Source organism: Chroicocephalus ridibundus, chromosome 2, assembly GCF_963924245.1.
Source record: "Chroicocephalus ridibundus chromosome 2, bChrRid1.1, whole genome shotgun sequence".
Classification (NCBI taxonomy): Eukaryota; Metazoa; Chordata; class Aves; order Charadriiformes; family Laridae; genus Chroicocephalus; species Chroicocephalus ridibundus.
Window position 1 is genome coordinate 166,114,746 of NC_086285.1, and position 6,000 is coordinate 166,120,745.

Below are 6,000 nucleotides of genomic sequence, written 5' to 3' on the forward strand. Positions count from 1 at the left end.
ATTCAACCAACGCCCCCAACTCCTTCTCCTCAGGGCTGCTCTCAATACATTCTCCACCCAGCCTGTATTTGTGTCTGGGATTGCCACAACCCAGGTGCAGGACCTTGCACTTGGCCTTGTTGAACTTCATGAGGGTTGCACAGGTCCATCTCTCAAGCCTGTCCAGGTCCCTCTGGATGGCATCCCTTCCCTCAATGTGTTGACCACTCCACACAGCTTGGTGTCATCAGCAAACTTGCTGAGGGTGCACTCAATCCCATGTCATTGACAAAGATGTTAAACAGCACCAGTCCCAGTACCAACCCCTGAGGAACACTAATCATCACTGGTTTCCACTTAGACGTCTATCCATTGACTACAGTACTTCGAGTGCGACCATCCAACCAATTTCTTATCCACTGAGCATTCCATCCATCAAATCTATGTCTCTCCAATTTAGAGACAAGAATGTCATGCGGGACAATGTCAAAATGCTTTGCACAAGTCCAGGTAGACGAAGTTGCCCTTCCCTTATCCACCAACACTGTAAACCTGTTGTAGAAAGCCACCAATTTGTCAGACACAATTTGCCTTTACTGAAGCCATGTTGGTTGTCACTGATTGCCTCCTCATTTTCCATGTGCCTTAGCATAGTTTCCAGGAGGATCTTCTCCATGATCTAACAGGCTTCCCAGGAAAGTGGTTGAAGCACCATCCCTGGAGGTATTTAAAAGACGAGTAGACATAGTGCTTAGAGATATGGTTTAGTGATAGTTTTTGTCAAAATTAGGTTGATGGTTGGACTAGATGATCTGAAAGGTCCCTTCCAACCTAGGCAATTCTATGATTCTATGATTCTATCTTGCTGGGCATAGAGGTTGTATTTTACTTTATTTTACTATTTTATTTTATTTTACTATTTTATTTTATTTTATTTTATTTTCTGTTATTTATTTTATCTTATTTTATTTTATTTTATCTTATTTATTTCATTTTACTGTTACACATATTTTTTAGCCTTGAATAATTTTGCAACTACATAGAGTTTCTGTCATTTAATTTTTAAAGTGAATTTTCGACACGCTGAAAAATTTTAAATTATTCATTTTCTGAATCAAATCTTTCACCAAAGTGAAATGACTTGGTTGGAAAACCCCCTTTTCATATACCAAAGTAAAGGAAACAATAACTTCCATTTACTGGAATTTTTTTAAAAAAAGTTAATTTAAAACTAAAAATGGTATTTCCTCAAATTGTGAAATTTACTAGAAAATAAATTTTAGAAACTATTGTATACAGTTCAAAGCCATGTGATAGTAATTTTCTCATTATCACTGCATATAGGAAGCAAATACAGAAGTAATATCATCCTATTTTTGCTGAAAGAACAAATCAAACATGACTTCACCTTGCAATATTTCCTGTGATCATAGAGTCATAGAATCATAGAATTGTTAGGGTTGGAAGGGACCCTAAAGGTCATCTAGTTCCAACCCCCCTGCCGCGGGCAGGGACACCTCCCACTAGATCAGGTTGCTCAGAGCCCCATCCAGCCTGGCCTTAAAAACTTCCAGGGATGGGGCTTCCACCACCTCTCTGGGCAACCTGTTCCAGTGTCTCACCACCCTCATGGTGAAGAAGTTCTTCCTAACTTCCAGTCTGAATCGTCCCATCTCTAGTTTTAATCCGTTCCCTCTAGTCCTACCATTACCTGACATCCTAAAAAGTCCCTCCCCAGCTTTCTTGTAGGCCCCCTTAAGATACTGGTAGGCCACTATAAGGTCTCCTTGGAGCCTTCTTTTCTCCAGACTGAACAACCCCAACTCCCTCAGCCTCTCCTCACAGGACAGGTGCTCCTCATCCTGTGGAGCTGCTCATCATCGTCGTGGCCCTTCTCTGGACACGTTCCAGCATGTCCATATCTCTCTTGTAGTAGGGGCTCCAGAACTGAACGCAGTGCTCCAGGTGGGGTCTCACGAGAGTGGAGTAGAGGGGGAGATTCACCTCCCTCGACCTGCTGGCCACGATTCTCCTGATGCAGACCAGGATATGATTGGCTTTCTGGGCCGCTAGTGCACACTGACGGCTCATGATGAGCCTTTCATACACCAGCACCCCCAAGTCCTTTTCTTCAGGGCTGCTCTCAAGCCAGTCACTGCCCAGCCTATATTGGTGCTTGGGATTGCCCCGACCCAGATGGAGGAACTTGCACTTGGTCTTGTTGAACTTCATGTGGTTGGCATGGGCCCACCTCTCCAGCCTGTCAAGGTTGCTCTGGATGGCATCCCTTCCGTCCAGCCTGTCAGCCACCCCACACAGCTTGGTGTCGTCGGCAAACTTGCTGAGGGCGCACTCTATGCCACTGTCCATGTCGCTGACAAAGGTGTTAAACAAGACCGGTCCCAGTACTGATCCTTGAGGGACTCCACTTGTCACTGGTCTCCACTTGGACATGGACCCATTGACAGACACTCTTTGAGTGCGGCCATCAAGCCAGTTCTTTATCCACTGAATTGTCAGTCCATCAATCCCATATTTTATCAGCTTGGAGACCAGGATGTCATGCGGGACAGTGTCAAAGGTTTTGCTCAGGTCCAGATCACAGTATCTTCTCCTTTTTCTGTATCTATACCACTGAGTACTGAAGAACTAAAACCATAATCCCTCTAGACTAAGACCTTATAAAGACCACAACCTACTATCATGGATAATCTTATTTTAACATTCAGTTCAATATGCAATGTGGAGAAAAAAAAAGTCAATTCTAATGCTTTCTTTGATGCTATTTTGGGTTTGTTTTTTTTTTTTTTTTTCTGTGTTGTGTTTCTCCAATGAACTGTTACCCTGCCTCTTTTTCTTTTTTTGCCTAAGCTTTGTAGCAGTGATAGCCATCAGCTACATTATTCTTGTCTCACTAGGCTAATGTGACAGCTGGATGCTAGATCTGCAACTGCTGTACGTCTATCTGTGTTTCAATGCAGTGACCATTGATGCTGGTTTACACCAGCAATGCTCAAGCTACAATCACGCAATATCCGCTCTTCCAGTTGTTGTTTTTATTGACTTTCCATCTTACACTGAGCTCCTAGACATAAGCAGCTGGACTGAGCTACAGTTCTTTTTTCGTCAGTATGATGTGGAATATGAACAGGGAAGCCATACACACAACTGCAGGAGAAGAGATGGGGACAGAAGGGTTTGTCTATTAGATCTTTCCTGAGAGATGCAGCAGATTACTTAGCTTTCAGGCCAAACTACCAACTATCTTCATCAGATGTCCTGAATACTAGCATATATATTAAAATTCCTCCTGATATGACCACTCTGAGCTCAGCAGCTGCATCTACAAACACTAGACCTTCTCCTAAGGTTTTGATGATCAATTTGCTTGACATTTCTGCACCCAAGCAACGTTCATTCCATTCCCCTAAGGTGTGCCATATAAGCTCATTCATATATTTAATCATATTTGTACATATACAAAAAAGTTCAGGGCAGATCTTTGAGCACAACTTGCCTTAGTGGGTGAGCAGTGACAAACAGGTATAGGAGCTAAATTTGGAAGACAAAGATCCTGGGAGTTACAGATGAACCATTGTTTTTTTTTCTTCTGCTGTCATTTGTCTCCCAACTGTACCCCAGTTTAGAAGAAATTGCGTATATGAAACCTTGGCTGAATCTTCCAGTAACTGCACCAGAGAAGGTGAGGGTTGTTGGAGGCAGGTTTTGATAAACTTACTGGATTCCTGATTGCACAGGTCAAAACATCAGTGTTTTAGAAAGTTGTGGCTGCTTTTCTACCTTATGGGCTAAGACAGTGCTGTTGGTGCATTAGTCAATAGCATGTTAGATTTAAAAGTTCTTTTCTCAACAATTATTCATTTCTTAATCCTCTGAATATAAAAAATAAGTTTAAAAAAAAAATGTGCTATGAGTTGGGAGGGGCGTCTCTCTCTCTAGTTGAGGTGCTGTGCAAAGTCTAATTGCCCTGTTACACCATCATATTTCCTGAGTAATGTAGAACAGGCAATTTTAGTTCAAAAAGTCCCCTCTGCTCCCTTTGCTTCCCTCGCATTAAATGCATTAGTCATGAAAAATTCATGCATCTTGAAATCTGAGCAGTTTCTTTTTTTCTCAGGAAATAGAGAGGTGGTAGCAGAGTAAGTGTTGTCCCTCCTTCCCCCCGGGGTGCTCCGGTCTGCCAACCCCACACACTTTCTTCACTAAGGAGAGAAGTCATGACTACAGTGATAAGAAGAACTCTACTAGAAAACAAGCCAAGATCCACAGTATGCAAATAGTAATAACTACACAAAGCAGGAGGGGATCAAACTTGCCCCTTTAAAGATCCAATAGATTTGGTACTGATGTCCTCTGTCCCCTTAATGTGGCAATCCAGATAATTTGGAAGCAGATCAGGTCCCATTGAAACTGTAAGTCTGACAAGTGCCTGAATGAACTGGGAAAAAAAGACAGAGACCCACAAAATATTCATCAACTGTGAGACAAATTCTGCATCGCCAGTGCCTTCCTCAGCACTTGGCTCAAGAAACTCAACTGCTGGAATCATAGAATTAATTATTACTCAGGAATTTCAGTGTAATACTTCAGTCTTAATGTTTGAACAAAAAGACTTTAGTGTTTTGAACGCATATTTAAAACAGCAAAGCATAAATTTTTAAAGTAATATCCACAGTGGATAACAAATGTGTCTTGTTGTTGTAATAACTTCAGATCTCTAAATTAAGGATTGTGGTTTGAAGTAATAATAGTATTTCACATATAGAGGGGCCTTTCATCTACAAGGATATAAAATGCTCTTTCATGGCACAGGCATATACACACAGGTGTAATTGCAACCACAGAGTTTGATTCAGCGGTCATTTAAGTAAATTGAGGTTATTGGTGCTTCCTCAATACTGACAATTTAGAGTCCCCAGCCAGCAAGCTGTACTAGGAGCTGCAGGAATGAATGAAGGAACACAAGAAATAATCTGAAGCAAGCTACAGAAGGAAAGGGATAGAAGAAAACTGTCCCCCTCTAACATACAGATAGCAGAGGGATCGAGGTATTTGATGATAACCTGGAATCACAGAGGTAAATAAGGAATCTTTCCTGGCATTTCATGTCTACTTACTGATAGGACTTGGAAAAATTTAAATGAATTTTCAAGCCAGAAAATATGAGAGGTATGTCCCAAACAATTCTTTCTTGTTTTCATGCTGGAATGCCTGCCAGAGTAAACGTTATCAAAGTCCTGCCTGATGCTTTCTTTCCTGTGCAGTCAACATCAGACTAAGCCATGTTTTGGGTATCAGTTTTTGCTGTCTTGTTCAGCAATTCTACACAGGGTGATCTGCAGCTTGGAGTAGTAAAAGAATTCACTTTCCCACACTGCCATTGTCCTTTACCATACATGGGCATTTTTCCATGTCGATAATTGCCCATTAGTTTACCATTCCAAAGAGAAGTTGATCAAAAAAAACTTTATCTTTCCATATCTTACTTTATAGTGTCTTTAAGAAAAATATGACATTAAATGTCAAGCAGACTCTGCAGGATATTCTTCTTTAATAAAACTTATACTTAACTTTTAGTTATCTGTAAACTCACTTACTTTCCCCATTCTTCTGCAGTATGAAGCCAGCATTGATGAAGAGATATTAATTCTCATCTAAAAAAGTACTATGAACTGTAGAACGTTTATTGAATGCGCATGATCCAAGATCTCCAACATACTAAAGGTATATAAAGCTGTTATTTGTATTCCATTGATTTACCAATGCGTGATTTAGATGTTTTTAAAAGGAATATTTGTATGGTGGATTTTCACCAGGGACACTTCCACACATGGTAAGACAAGCCAAGCAGTGATTAAGTCGTAAAGCAATTTTGCTGCATTTTCAGGGAGACATTATTGCTGAAGGTCTGGCTGTAATAGACCAGAGGTATAGAATTTGAATGTAGAGCACACAAATGCCTAAGCAGATCCTACACTCTGACGGAGAGTGAGAAAAGGA